We start from the raw sequence: 15,256 nt of genomic DNA, 5'->3' as shown, positions 1-15,256 counted from the left end.
GAAGGAGTTGAAGTCACGCCTTCCATTTCACGGGTAAATGCTAAGCACTGAGCAGGGAAAGGGAAAGCAGGCAGGACTGGTCCTGGCACGTCCTCCTCTGGCTGCATCTCACAGTATTTGGGAAAACACCTGAGCAGTACCACGCCAGTCCTGCCAGTGAGGGAACGGAGGCCTCATTCTGCAGCTCCCATCCAGACTCAGGCCAGAGCTCGGACATGCTCCCTTTCTTAGTGCTTCGCCCTCCTGAAGTGCCCAAATCCCCCAGAGCCTGCCCAGAGAGCCTGCCTTGCTGCACCTGCGTCCCAGCAGCTCAAGCAGAGCGGTCAGGGTGCCTGAGGTGCAGGCATCGAGTGCCTGAATCACGCACCTCAAGCGACTAACAGAGAGACCTGACATAAGCACTGTTAAAGACTATGAGCAGTCTTTATCTCTGCTCTTTTTACGACAGTACCCTAGCTTCATCTTTGATTAAACTTTTATTCATCACTGAATACTATGGAGAACCTACTAAGCAAACGTCCACTTCGAACCTGATCCAAAAGCTCGCTGAAGTCATCGGGAACCTTTCAATCCCGTAGTAATAGCTGTTGCTGTGCATACAGCCCCGTTGTTACACTCTGCACTGGATCAAAGACCTTCCACATGCTCCCGCTTTGGAGGCGCTGTTGGTTAAAATGCAAAAAGGTCTCTCGGCTAAGGCTGGATCACCCCAAAAGAAAACATTGCTCCTCTGCTTGCAATGTACTTATAATATGTCAAATATGTGAGCAAAACCAATGTTGTTACAGTGTGAAGTTGCACTTTGTGTCACTGCTTTTTCAAAACTACTGATCTTCGCTCCGATACTTGCACAGCATTGATAGCACTATTGATTATGTGTATAGTAATTACACTCTGTGTGCCAACTACCTTGTTAAAACTGTTGGCTCCTTGCTGCATTCATGTTCGCTGAGAGCAATTATATTTGGGAAGCGTTGTTGCTGACATCACCAGCACCTAATCTGCTGTCGCGTTCTACCATCTGTTTCTTCAGAGCGCAAATGCATTATAACTCCATAAATGCAAGCTCATTCTGGCTGGCAGTGAGGGCACTCCATCTGGCATGAATAATGCAACTTTAATCAGTAATAATGATTATTATTACTGTTAAGAGGCTACTGTAGCCCTGTGCAGAAAGCTGATACATCAAAATTGATTTCATAAGAACAAAAATTTAAAAAGAAGGCGAGGCAAACAGCAAAAATGAGGAAGAATTTTCACAGAAGAGCCCCTTAGTAAGATACCGTTTGTTTGCTGGTTTTGTTGCTCACCCAAGTGGATAAAAATCATCCCCATGAAGCGGATTTTATTAACTGGCTATCCCTGACCAACAGAGCAGGCAGAAAGGGGAAGGGTCCTGGCTGCACGTTCAAATAACCTTTCCATCCCTGCCTTTGCTTGCTCATCACCAGAGCCGGAGCACGCTGCCGGTCTCTGAGCAACGCGGGAAGCTAGGGAGGAGCCCTAACCCGCGGGCAGCAGCACCTCCTCCTCCTGCCAGACTCTGGCTCGTGTTCCCTGTTCTTGCTCATGGTCAAATCTCAGAGCACAGTTAGCTCAGGAGAAGTCCTGCAGCTGGATACAGGATGAAGCACTGCACAGATCACTGGTTAACTGCACATTCCTGAAGCAGAATGAGGTATCAGTTTGGCTGTTTCTTCTCCCTCTGCCCTGACTTCTACCGGCTCTGAAGCACATTGTATGCACTGGGCGTTTCACTGCAATTTGTATAGTAAGGTAACACAGAGGAAGAAACTTCAAGCGTCCCTCCAAGTGCCTTCTGACTAGAGAGGCCTCCTACACTTCTGCAAAAGCTATACTTAATATAAAAATCCTTGTATTTGGAAATCCTAGGTGAGCTGATCCTCAGCATGCAACCAAAAACGTACTCAGCCAGCTCTACTCATCCTGGAAATAAAAGTAATCCAGCATCTTCAAAAGTCATTTTTAAAGAATTTTAACTTGCACGCCTGCTTCCTGGTACATGACTTTGTTTGGCAGTGTCAGATGATCATTTGCATTTAAATAGAGATATTTAACAATACAATATAGCAGGGAAAGGCTGCCAGTTTTCTTTTTTCTCACTGGGAACCCAATGTGTCTGCTTCATTGTTTTCACTGCTCTCAGCTGCACAGACAAAACAAGGAGCTGAGCTTGTAGGCAGCACACCTGTGTGTGAATTACATTATTACCAGTCTTTTTGAAGGTCAAATATACTGAGAATTAAAAACAAATCTCCTCCAAACCATGTGTCTATACTGGTTCGTTTGTTTGAAAAGAAAAATAACTTTGCTCTCTGTATGAACGGGTCCAGATTCTGCCCTCATGCAACTCAATATTTCACCTGTTTTTTCCCACTGTAGTAAGGACAGATTGCTACCCATTAAAGATCAGTTCTGTAAATCTAAGACAAAAGTAGTCCCACAGAAGTTAACGTAAGTAGCCAGGAGCGTAAGGAGCGTTCATGGGAGGAACTGTTCTCTGGATTAGATCTAAACGTCAGGCTTAACAGATAATAACTCTATTGGCCCCAAGAACGATGAGGTCCTTAAAATAATTGTACTGCTTCTCACAGATCTTTCCCTATGTTATTTCTTCTGGTATGTTTCCAAGTTATGCGTTACAACAGCCATCACAAATAGGTTGGTGAAAGATGCAATTTTCCATTTGCAGTGAGCCAAACACAGATTTGAGCGAAATTCTATTAAACAATTCTTTGCATAAAATAGATTATTCCTTCTTATTTTATTCTTTGTGTCTCTAAAATACCCCAAAACGCTCCAACACACAAAAGCAAGTTCTAAAAGAAAGAACTAATGAAGAAATGTCAAACCATGAAACTGTAAAAGTGTTCTCCTTTTTGTCTTAATGCAACAAAGTGCATAAAGTAATAGAATTCCTTCCTACGATTTCTTCCACTGGCCCTTGAGATCAAAAGAGGTTGAGCGTCCTAAAGTCCTGGAGGCAATCAGTAGGACCTAAGAACACTTAGCACTTGTTAAAAAAAGCTCAAACTTTCCAAAAGGAGAAAAATTCCACCTGTAACAACTCATCATATTATGTTCTTCCTTATAATCAAATAGTGTTGCAACAAGTCGCTGGAATTTAGCCAAAGAAAAAATTTCTAAAGGACAAGACCTTGTTAGTGCTACCGCACCCATTTGCTACATTCTTGTTCATTAGCGGAGGCACACAAGAAAAAAGGAAATTTTTCTTCCCTAACTGACACATGAACAGGAAGAACCTGGAAAAGCCTGCTGCCCCTCTACGGACATGATGCCAGGCTGCCTTTCTGCTCCTGAACACTAGCATTGCTCTGAATGAATGATAACATTCTACTCATCAGAATGCAGAAGAGGAGGGAAGGAGGTAAAAGGAGGCTTACCTAATTTTTCCAGGGTTTGTTATGAAATCTAACCTTCGAAAGGGCAGATGGCCGTTAGAACACGTGAACTGATTTTGCTTTGGCAAATTCCGTGCAGAAGACTGATGGCTGGATTCCCTGGCTCCTTCCCCCTTGGCTGATACTAATGCAACATATCTTCATCATGGAGCCCAGGGCACGGTATAATGCCCAGCACACTTTTATCCGTGGCAGATGCCATGCCGCTGCTCTCCTAGCCAGCAAATGTCAGCAACAGAAACCATTTGCTCGCTAGGTTGGGGATGACTCAGGTTACTGCATCCTTGTGCTGCGCTGAGAATAGAGAATGGCTTTCCTTTGGCTCCAGACTGACTGTATTATCTCAGGAAGACCAGTAAAACCATGAAAGACTAAGTTACTGACAAGCCAAGAAAAATGAAGTCTTTCCCTTAGCTCTGAGCTCGGTGTAGAGCAGAGACGAACGCTGCCTCTTTCCCGCCGGCAAGCCCCACTTGCCTTGAGGAGACCACTGTCAGCAGGAAAAGAAAAGCAGAAGGATCAGAAGAAACAGTCACACTTTGCACAAAGTTTGCATTTTAGATGGTTTCTAGCAGGTTAATAAATCATTAATAAATGTTAGCATGTCTGTAACATATCAATACTGAAATGTGAATAAACACAGCAGGAGGAAGGGGCTTTGGTGGCTAGAAGCCGTGGTTATAAGCAGCTTCTTTACTTGTCTAACAGTCTAAAATAATTAACTATCAAAATAGCTATAAACCATTTATTAGCTTCCATAAGCTACTTATAAACTCATCCTTAACCTAAAAAATTAACTCCTGTAAAAATGCTAAGCGATGCCATATAGGTGTTCCTGGGTATAAACTGCCCTAAAGTCCACAAAGCTGCAGGCACACGCTGCAAGAAGAGTCTTAGTCTCTTTTTTTTTTCATTGCTTAGACACGGCATAAGGTTTAAATAGGGTTGCGTGTTGTTTTTCTAAGCAGTTAAAATTCCTTAATTTTATGTATGAAAGATACATTTGATAGCAAAATCCAAATAGAATTCAAACACCCTGGCAGAGCATTAACAGGAATTAAAGATACTATTGTTGTGATGAATTGTTCTGCCTTTATCAGGCTGTAATGCTTTCCCTCTCCTTGTCTGCCAATTCCTACTGTCACACATTTATTCATTCACACTCCTTTGTTAAGTAAAAAATCATTTTGCACTTTCTACCGGCCCCTGTCCTAGCCTTCAGGTCTCTTCTATTGATTTGAAAGTTAATTATTGAAAAGAGAGGCTCATGCTTTTCAGGATTTCCTTTTTTTTTTTTTTATGGCAGAAGAGACATGCCTTGCAAGAGAAAGTAAAACTTTTTGTAAGAGAAGAAGACAGACTCTTACAGAAATACCTACGACTCGTCTTCTCTCTCTCCCAGTAGAAGCATTATTGGATATAGAAATCTAAGGGCCAGACCCGCTACTGCTGTAAAACTGCATTGTTTTCACTGATTTCGGGTGAGTCCAACCCCAGCGTATATCGCCAAATGGTTCTCCAGCATGGGATTAGCCCCAGAAAATTCAGGTGGGTTTTTTTTTGTTTGTTTTTTTGTTTTTGTTTTTTTGCTGTGGTAAATGGCAGCACTTCAACTGTCCTTTCCACCTAGTATTATTGCTTCTACCTTAACGTCTTCCTGCCTCATTGACACACCCTGCCCAAACCTTAAAAGAATCCCTTTATAGTGATAACTTGCAGAGGGATCATGGGGAATATCCATGCTGTGCAAAAGCACAGCACCTTTGGTGGACAGTACCACCGTCCATAAGCGAGATGTTTTCCAGAGCCCACCCCAGATGCCCTTAATGCCAGATGTGGGTATCGGCAAAACCTCGTTCTGCAAAGAGGTTGCCTTCCCACACGTGGTTTCTCCGAGGGCCTCTCCCTCCCCAGGAGCGGTTCCCTGCGGCTGCTCAGCCCGCTTGGGCCCCGTGACGGTGAAAGCAAATTCCCGCTAACCATCTCATTTCCACTAGGGACTCCCAAGTCTGCCATTCAGCCCCATTCAAGCCCTCTCTCCCCTCATCTTCCTCCGTAGATAAGGAGAGAGAGACGCACACAAATGGAGAGGGGCTCAGACACAGGCAGCTGAAAAGAAACTAGCACGGGAAATGAGTGTGTGAAATGGAAACAATCCAGAGGTACACGCTGAAAGACAGGCAAAGTGGGAGAGAGGGGGACAGCGAGAAGGAAAGGCAGCAGGGAGGGTGCAGAGAGAAAACTGAACCAGCACTGGAGGAAACAGAAAAACTGAAAGCAAAGGGGGGATGCATTGTCATGAGTAACGCGTGATGGAGACAAGCCTGGCGTGCACACCGGGGCTGGCAATCTGTTGAGAACTCTGAAATTACAGCGTATCGCTAGATATGCTGGTGGCAGACAGCTGTGATTCGGAGAAAGATTGGCCACCAGAGGTAAAGGAATAAATGGAAAGTCAAGGAGAGCATGTCGGCAGCACCGAACGGGCTCAGGCCAGTGAATTCATATATATCATTGACAGCTGTGGACTGATAGGAAGCTCACTGTGACGTTACTATTCAGCTGCTACAGAAAAATGTCTTCAGGCCACAGTGACGACTCAAGAAAGGAACCTGAGGGGGGAAATGAAGACGCTAGTTATTTTTCTCTGCCCGAAGCAGACAGCACTGGTAAGGCAGTATGACTCGATGCATTAATTTGGGGTTTAGTCATCCACACAAAATAAAAACCTTCACGTATGACATAGTCTAAAACTTTACACTGATTAAGCAATTAGGAGCTATTAATTATCACCGCTTTTAGCTGTTAGCACGGAGCAATGCAAGTGAATTCCCCCCACTGTGGTGGTGAATTAGTTCCAATCAGCATCAAATGCATTTCTCAACACACACGTAGGGATCCCAAGCAAATTGGGAGACACAGCCAGAAGGCTGAAAAGATGAGTCAAACTATACCTGCCGCTTGGCAGGCTCACCAAGAACAACAAGCCCTCAGGAATCTTTCTTTGTAATCGTTACTGTTAAAAAATATATTTCCTTCCAGTAAGCCATAGATAACCGCACATCCTCTTGGACTAGCATATAGGGGCTGGCAGGGTATGCAAGTAAAGCTACTCTGGAACTGTCAAATGGAGCAAGGTCAGTAAAAAAACCTAAAAATCAAGGTGCTGAAATATCAAGTTGTAATGCCACCTTGCTGAGACCCAAGGGACTAAAGCACTGAGCTCGCGTGGGCTTTCCCCAGCTGCCTGCAAGTTCTCCTCCCACACACCGGCTGCAGCACCGCTGCTAGGACGTGGGGGACGTATATCCCGTTTTCTCCTTTGCTTAGTGTGATGAAGCCCCTCGCCTCCCACGACAGCAACCCCACAACCACGCCATAGGCCATTCCCCATCGGGAGAGAGCGTAGATCGTCCAACCCACCCCTCCCACGACGAAGCAGGGAATTCAAGGGCCCCTAAGCAAGAACTGGGCCCAGCGCACCACCACTCCCATGTTCTTACCCCACCACCTAGCAGGGTGATAACTGGGAAAGGGGCACACCTAAGGATCAGTCCGTATCTCCAGGTCTGTTTGTGCTGCCTTGTCTGGTGATCACTTAAAATTCAGAATTTCAACAGAAGGATTAGAAGAGCCCCTGACTCAGACCAACCTTAGCCCAGCAGTGAGGCAGTTTCCATCGGGAGGTGGGAGAGAGGAGACAGGGATATGAATGCCCTCCGGCAAAGGAGAAAACTGAGCCTTGCTCTCCCACATCCTGGGGAACTTCTCGAGTTATCAACGTATTTCATAAAAGGGGAGAAAACTCAGTTTTCCTATTAAGGAAAACTCAGAGCGAGAAGAAAGCTGCTCTGGGAGGGCAAGGCAGCAGGCAGGCATTGTAGAGGGTAGATTCCCAGCAGACAGAGACCATACAAGTCTACACTTTCTAGGCGTTTATATTCACTTCTGTGTGTGCCACTGGATTGCTCCTGGTGGCTACAATTTTAACGGGCCTTCTCCTCAGCATGGGGTGCTGAGGTGCCTGAGTTTCATACCTAAGGAGCTGCCATTGCAATGCTAAACTTGGTGACGCTTCCGTGCACCGGGATACTGCCTGTTAGCTGTCAGCCCCGGTGCTTGGTTTGTGGTATGACAACATACGAAATTGAAAAGCACAGACAAGCAAAGCAGCAGCAAAGACTCCTACTGAACACAGCAATCGGATGTGAGGCCATCATTGCACCATTACAGCAAGCAAAGCGGAGGTGCACATTAAGGATATTTGCTTGTACCCATATTAGTGTCCGTAATAAAAAATAAGCCAGATATCCTTCCTCAGGTGCAGCAGCAGACTCACAGCCTGATGCATAATCTTGGCTGAGAACTGAACAAGTTCCTTTCTCTGACACAACGTGTAACACCGGGAGAGAAGATTTTCATGGGAGGTGCTCAGTAAACTCCACGACACATTGAAAAGTAAATGCCAAGGCTGGGGGTGTTCCTGTGCTTGTTTAATACCAACTCCTCCACCCCTCAAACAGATCAACTAAGTCAATACCGCATAAGTCAAAATAATGTCCTGTGATAATGTTCCTGTAACGCTGCCAAAGCAGTAATAAAGTTAGAAGAGAGGGGCATACAGTTTTCATTTTTTAAGCAAAGTAATAACCTTAGAGAAAGGAAATGAGAAGCTGGAATTGAAGTGGCTTTTAAAAGTCGTTTTACTTTTTCTTGATGCCACTTAATATTCCAAGAGCCTGGCTGGGTGCAGTTAGGTGTGTTAAAGTTTTAATAAACTTTTGACTCAATTAGATGGAAATTTTAGAAAGCCACTCCAAATTCCCATGAAATTTGGAGTCCAGTTTTCGACAAACTTTGCCTAAGTATCATAATGTGCTTATTCAACCGTAATTGCTTATTCAAAACATATCTCTGGCTAACCTAAACAGAAGTGATTATTACAAAACCATTATTGCACAACAGAAGCCCTGTCTCTGTCTGGAAACGATGCTTGGGTATATACTCTGATATTTAGATGCAGCGCTTGCTATACACAAAATATTCAATGAAAATAATCATGCAAACAAATGTCAGGCTGCAATTTCATGGATAATTTTCAGCTCTCAGTGAGCAGAGGTGCTCCTGTGGACCTTCTGTAACTATCACGTGGAGGTAACACAACGAATTCAGTAGGCAGGAATGTTTTCATATGTAGCAATTTGTATAAAACAACTCGAAAACCCTGAACCCAGTATCTTCCTCTGCAAGTATTCCAAACGTTGCACCGCTGCAGAAACACTCCACTAATGAAGGCTCTTACGGGGTTTTCGAAGTAAATTACAAGCTCCAAAGTGAAGACCACAAGGAAGATTTTGACATGCGAAAGCTTCTTTGAATACTGGCCCAACGAGACATGAACGTGGAGCTCCTACCGAGAGGGAGACTGGGAGGGGATGCAAGGAGCGTATATCCTACAAAGCCACCCCCCAACGCTCCTCGTTCTGCTCTGCTGCTTTCTACCCCTGTTGCTCAGCAGATGCAAACTTCCCTTCAGGTCACCCAGCTTCTTTCGTGTCCAAGGCACCTACTTGCCCGTTGGAGGTGTGACAGGACCAAAGAGAAGCTCCTGAAACAGCTCCCGTCTCGAGCAGAGCGGTGGCCCAGGCTCTTTAGCCAGCCTGTCCACTAAAGCAGCGCAGGAAGTCTGGGGACAATTCCGAGAATTGCTGCTAAGTCAGGCACGTGTGACAAAATCCTTAAGAAATGCAGACATGAGGATAGGAGTAGAGGCTTGGGCTGTTCATGCGTGGTTGTGTTTTTTATGCAAGCAACTCAACAGCGAGGAGAAGGCCACCGCAAGGCCAGCTGGCTGGCCCTGCCACTGCCACCGAGCGAGGAGCCCGCCCGCACTCCCTGGGCAGCAGAAGCAAACGCAACCGAGTCTGAGCAGGGGAGAAGCGGCTGGGACGAGCGTCTCACGGAGCTAACTACAGACAACTTCCAAAAGGAGGGAGGCACCCACGAGTCTCCAGAACCAGCAGGTGCAATTAGGCGGCTGATTTTAGTCTTTCTTGTCTTCCCCTTTCCCCAAGCAGCTCTTCAAAGGCAGCTAGCCGAGGCTTGCAGTGAAAGACCAACCCCACCCACCCACCTACTCACTACAAATCTGCCAATTACCGGTCAGTTAGGCTATTTTAACTATTCGGAGTATTTGGGGTTTATCTCCTATTTTCAGGAAACCCCGGTGCCCGTGACGAAGCCAGCTGCTTACACGGGGAAGGGACGCTTTCATTTAAACCGAAAGTCTCTCCCTGGTGTAAAAACAGTGTTTACCCGCCAGTCTGCTGATAAACAGGTGCTATACAGTAATACATCGTACACATACAGGTTGCCTTTAAAAGATAAGCATTTACCAACAGTTGCCGCGCGCTGCTACGGGGAGCACTGCTTAAATCCTGTCGCTGTAACTTGCTTGTACCACAGCGGCACGAACTGTGCCTCTTCACGGGTGACTTTCTCACCACAGCTGCTATTGGACGGAAGAAAGAAACCCCGCAAGACAGCTCCCAACTTCGGGGAGGGGAGGGAGGTTTGCTTTGAAAAAAAAAGCATTTTTCACCGCAAAGAGACGCCTGTGTCGCAGACCCTTCAGAAACTTTTACCGCAGCGCCGTCCTCTCCGTGTCCGTGACTGCTGAAGATCCCGGGCTCTGTAGCGCTTCTCTTGGCAGTTGCCTCGATTAAGCTCTGGCAGCCTGTTGCAGCTCTAAGCGATCCTGTCCCTCGCAGCGCTATTTCTTCATTTTGGCCAGGTATGCTTGGGCTTGTTCCTTACTTTCTATTCAGCGCGCTCAGCTGGTAGAGGCCCCGTATCTCCATTAAACGCCACATCCACCTTCTTTCCTAATCTGTTTCAAGGGCATTCACCCATTCACAAATCCCTTCTGAAAACGCTGGCCGAAGGCGTTTATCAGGCAGCTTAACTGATTCCCTTCGTTCAAAACACGCTGTTCGGAGCTGAGGAAAGCAACCCCGGGCAACCTGAAGCAATTCAGCTCGCTATGCTAACGCCAAGTAAGTTCATGGCACCGCTCGCTCTCGTGTACTACAAGCTCGGAGCGCAGCAGACTTACTTCACACCGTTTATTTTTCTTCCATCTTTGGTTTCATAAGCTTGGCAAACACTATGCTTTAAAACCAATTCCTTCTGTTAGTGTTTTTTTTCTTTCTATTCTAGGTGAGTACCGAAATTCTCTCCTGACTAGAGCGGCTTGAACTGCAGGAAAAGCAACCTCCACGTGCACCGAACAAAACCGGCTTGCGGCGCTTGCTGGCTCTCTCCGTTCCGCTCTGCTTTAAACCTTCCTTCCAACCGAGAGATCCGTGACTGCTGTTAAAATGCAGCGTTGCAAGCACTCAAAGTGCGCTCCACCTAGAAGGAGCTTTCACAAAATTCTTTAGTTATTTGAGGCTTTTTATCTCAAAGACCAGCTTCTGCTCCTGGCTTTGCCCCGCTGGCGCCTGTCGCTGCGAATGTGCTCAGCGCCGAGCCCACCTGCCTGCCGCGGCCCCGCGCTCGGGTCTCCAAACGCGCGCGTAAAATGTTAATTGAACTTCAAGTAATAACCTCAGTGAAAGGTTATGATTTAGTAAACTCTGCAATAACAAATGTCTTCAGCGTATATTTTCTGGAATGCCATTTTCTCTGTAGGTAGTTTCCAATCTAGATGCACACCAGAAGCGATACGCTCGCTATTCTGAAAGTTGGCTTTAAGCATGAATTAGTCACTTACCTTTTTTCTTTTCGCCAGCAGACATAAATATACTGCTGCTACTCTGGCTTTCTTTACAGCAAAATCCTACCTCTTTGAAAAAGAAGAAAAGGTCTTGCAGGAGAGTAAGCCTGGACCAAACACAGTTATCTCACATGCGTCTAGGTACTGAGGGCTAGGATTTTGATTTCTGCATCTGTTTTACATGTAATTGTCTCCTGTCCTTGCACAGAATCCACTGGTCTAAAGGAAAGTTTCCTGTGGAGTTACAGCTGCATTCAGCTCTCCTGACGCTTACTGTGACGCCCGGGAAGAGGGCTTCATCCACCACCCCTCTCTGACCGGGACTCCCCGCTGGCACCAAAAAAGCACGGGCCCTGCAGGACCATCTCTTCTGGACGGCCCAGTTCAAAACACTGGTAAGCAGATGTGTAGCATTTTAGATGACTTAATCATAACATAACCAAGAGGTGGTGGAAGGGTGGGACCTTAGCCCGAGACTGCAAGGAGCTGAAGTACCTTAGTTTTCGTAAGTATCACATAATTCCTTCAGAACTCAATGCCCAATGGTTTGACCCAAGTATAAATTTCCAGATAAGCCACTACGTGTAAAAATGATCCTTTCAAATACTGCAACTTCTAGTACACAAAATGAATTACTGTGCTCTGTGAAGAATTACAAGGGCACTACCGAACACTAAATCAACGGGTTGGCTGCCCTTCCGACCTCATTCTGCAGCTGCCGCAAACGGCTGTGCGCAAGCTCTTGCAATCAAGTGCAAACACTGTTAATACCCGGTGGAGAACAACACTTGCACTTACCTATACAAAATGCCATGCAAATATTCACTATCACATTTCACAGAGGGTATCCTATAAAGGTATACAGTGTGCGTGCTGAAACGGATGTTTGTATATCTACATGGCTGATTTTCTCCTATACCAGTTAACAAAAAGTACAAGGCATTTGGCTTTAAATGAGACTGGCATGAAGAGACTTTTTTGCTGAGCTAAGTTTCTACCGAATTGCTCCCATTCCTGCAATGTTTTAAAGGAGGATCCTTTTAAAAGCTGTAATACTTTTCTGCGCTGTTTTTAGCGGAACTCTTTTTGCTAGCAGGTGGAAATCTCAAAACAGAACACGGTCCAGCCAACTTTCAACTATCTGGGCCGATGGGGTAGCAGGTTAATGTAAAAAAAGCAGCTCACAAAGGGAGTGTAACAGAGTAAAAGAAAGGAAGAAAAAAAAAGGAGGAGAAAGGATATGGAGTCAACACTCATTCAAATCAGCTGAATGCATACCATACAGAGATGGGTATGTCAAATACAGCCATAGCGCTTCCAAACACATCCGCTCCCCGGGAAGGTCAACCACAACCTGGACTGTCTGTGCCAGCAGAACTGACAGCTGCCTTCCCAAGCAACCGCGTGACTGGCCGGTCTATTTTCTGATCCTTTAATTAAAATGCAAAGCACTGGCTAAATGGTAAACATTTAACTAGATTTGCCTCTACGTTCCAACGTTAATAAAGCACATGAAAAATACATCTAAGAACCAGCTAATTGGGGGCTCTCCAGAAGTAGCTGTAAACGAGCAATTATAATACAATTGGGGTAGGGTTCCTCAGGGATCATTGCAAGGCTGATGTTTTTTAATATTCCAGACAAAGGTTTGGAAAGTGTTATAAAATCCAAGGCCATAAAACATACAGATGACACAAAAACTGAAACCCCAGCAAATTACAGTGAAGAGCAGCCCGTATTACAGTCAACCAGGCTAGCTGGTAACCTGGAGCCACTCGGACCAGATTTCTTTTGTATGGCCAAACATAAGCTTGTACACTTTCAGATAAAGTATACAGGCTACCACCTGAATCGTGTGAACCTGGAACACAAGGGATACAACTTTTACTTCCGTATATAGCGTTGGTTCAATCAGTTGATTAAAATGCTGTGCATGCTTTGGTTTCCACCTTGTGAAAGGACATTGAAAAATACAGGTATTTTACATGGAAGAGCAGCTGAAATTATTCTAGAGCTGGAAAGAAATTCCTCCCAGGGAGGGAGGTAAGACCCTTTATCGGTTTTGCTTATGAAAAACGAACAGGAGGTGAGCTGATGCCCGTGGATTAGCAATTTCTGCAGGGAGAAAACGCTGGGTACTGCAGAGCTACCTAAGCCAGTTGAAGAAGGTATAAGAAGAAGCAACATCTGAAATTAAAAACTATATTCAAATTACATGCAGCTATTACGATGTCCTTTAATAGCAAGGAAGCAACCAGCTTCTGCGGGATAGCTGCTCCTCTGCAAAGCTTCAGACCGATGCCAGGAGAGCAAGAGGAGGACTGGGGCCCCGCACGAGCCCAGCCTGTGGCCCCAGAGCTCCAGCCGGGTGGCATCACTCCTCCCGAGCCCAGTTGGGGCTGCGTCTGCCCCTGAAACTCAAAGCCGGTTTGGAAGCTCAATGGTTGGTAAATGGCTTTGGTTGGAAAGATCAATGCAAGGTAAATGGATGACGTTTTGGGGCCTCTGCATACAGGAAATCAGCTCTGATGGCGTCACAAGGCTTCTTTTGCCCTTAAAGTATGAAACAGTAAGTAAAAAAAGAAGGAAGAGATTCTAAAGCTAGTTCATCTGTGATACATCGTGGATTGTTGAACGGGTACATGGCTAAAGACTAAGTCTTTGTTTCCTATGCACCACGTAACAACGTAAGAGTACTTCTGCATCGCTCAGAAACTGTGTTTTTACGTTATCAGGTGCAATTAGCTATAAAGTGATGACAGAAGAGTACTAAGTTATGAAGCAAGTTCTAGCAAGTAACTGAAGCTGTTCTGCTTGAAAAAAATCTTGCTAAAATTCCAGCTCTTTCTCACAGCTGCTAGGGGCTCAATCCAAAAGCCAGTTCTAGCCAAGGGAAACATTTCCAAAAAATCTCAATGCACTCTAGAATCTGAACAGAAATTCCAGTTCAGGACAATACTTAAAAACATGCTAATTTTCACAGGTTTCAGTTGAAGCTGGGCACGCATTGACATGCAGTTCTGCATTTTTCCTGAATAATTTGTTATAAAGTAGTATATTTTTTTTTAGTTTGAAGGAAAATGAAAAGTAATCTTTTAATCTTTATTATCCAAAGAGCTACCAGCTCCATCACGAATATGCATCCATACAGTTTCAGTATCTTTAAATGCATTATTGATTTATTTGAATCTATGCTATTAGCTACGCACAATGACCTCAACTCAATAATTCAAACCCTTCAGGCTGTTCTATGAAACAAAATCTCCAAGTAAAGCTCAGCTGAAAATTCTGCTTTAACACCACAGTCCTTGTCAAAACCTGCCCAAGAGCTCACCTGGCACAACCCGGTTCTAGTATCGTTCCTGCTAACAACCAAATCAAGGAGGTCTTTAAGGACACCGAGGACAAAGATCAAAGCAACCTAGTTTTCAGAAGTGCTGAACCTTTCCTAAAGCTGATGAGAGAGGACGAGTTGTCCCAGTCTACAGCAGTTTTAAGCAAGAAGCCTAATCCTTATCATCTGCTTTGGGTGCCATCGCTGAGAAGTGCACCTTGGGTTTCTAGTTCCAAAGGGTAGGCCTCTACCCCCCCTTAAATTAAAGGACTAGATCCAACAGCTGGATGTGTATCAGGGGGAACATGCTCTTGCAAAGCATGGCTCTAACGGAATGACAAAGACATGTTTGCTTGAATCCATGGATCATTTTTGGAAGGAGAGAAGAGAGATGTTCAGAGTTGCAGGCGTGAATTCAGTAGCACAAACCTAATGGGAACATTTTGCCGCTAGAGTAAAGCATTTTTGGTATTCCCACTGTTAGGCGTCCAGCTTAAAGACCTCAGGTTGAAAACACTGATTTCAGGTAAATGAAAGAGAAAGCTGCTTTCAATTTACAATTAATTTAAAAAGCTTCAGGTACAAGATACCAGTATGGGAAGGCCCTACAAACAGTAAACACTATTATCATTTCACTGTGAAAGTCAAAACGCCAGGCACAGAGGTATCTGTCCTCAGAGAATTGAAGTATGTGTGGTCCTT

The 15,256-nt window shown here is 45.1% G+C and overlaps 1 protein-coding gene across 3 annotated transcripts in view; it reads right to left on the bottom strand.

Moving 5' to 3' along the window:
• ERBB4 (erb-b2 receptor tyrosine kinase 4) overlaps positions 1-15,256 on the bottom strand; it is a 597,238-nt gene that overhangs the window by 195,121 nt on the left and 386,861 nt on the right. The gene's annotated exons all lie outside the window — the stretch shown is intronic.

The sequence above is a fragment of the Struthio camelus genome, chromosome 6, assembly GCF_040807025.1.
Source record: "Struthio camelus isolate bStrCam1 chromosome 6, bStrCam1.hap1, whole genome shotgun sequence".
Classification (NCBI taxonomy): domain Eukaryota; kingdom Metazoa; phylum Chordata; class Aves; order Struthioniformes; family Struthionidae; genus Struthio; species Struthio camelus.
This window is presented reverse-complemented; position numbering and strand designations above follow the sequence as displayed.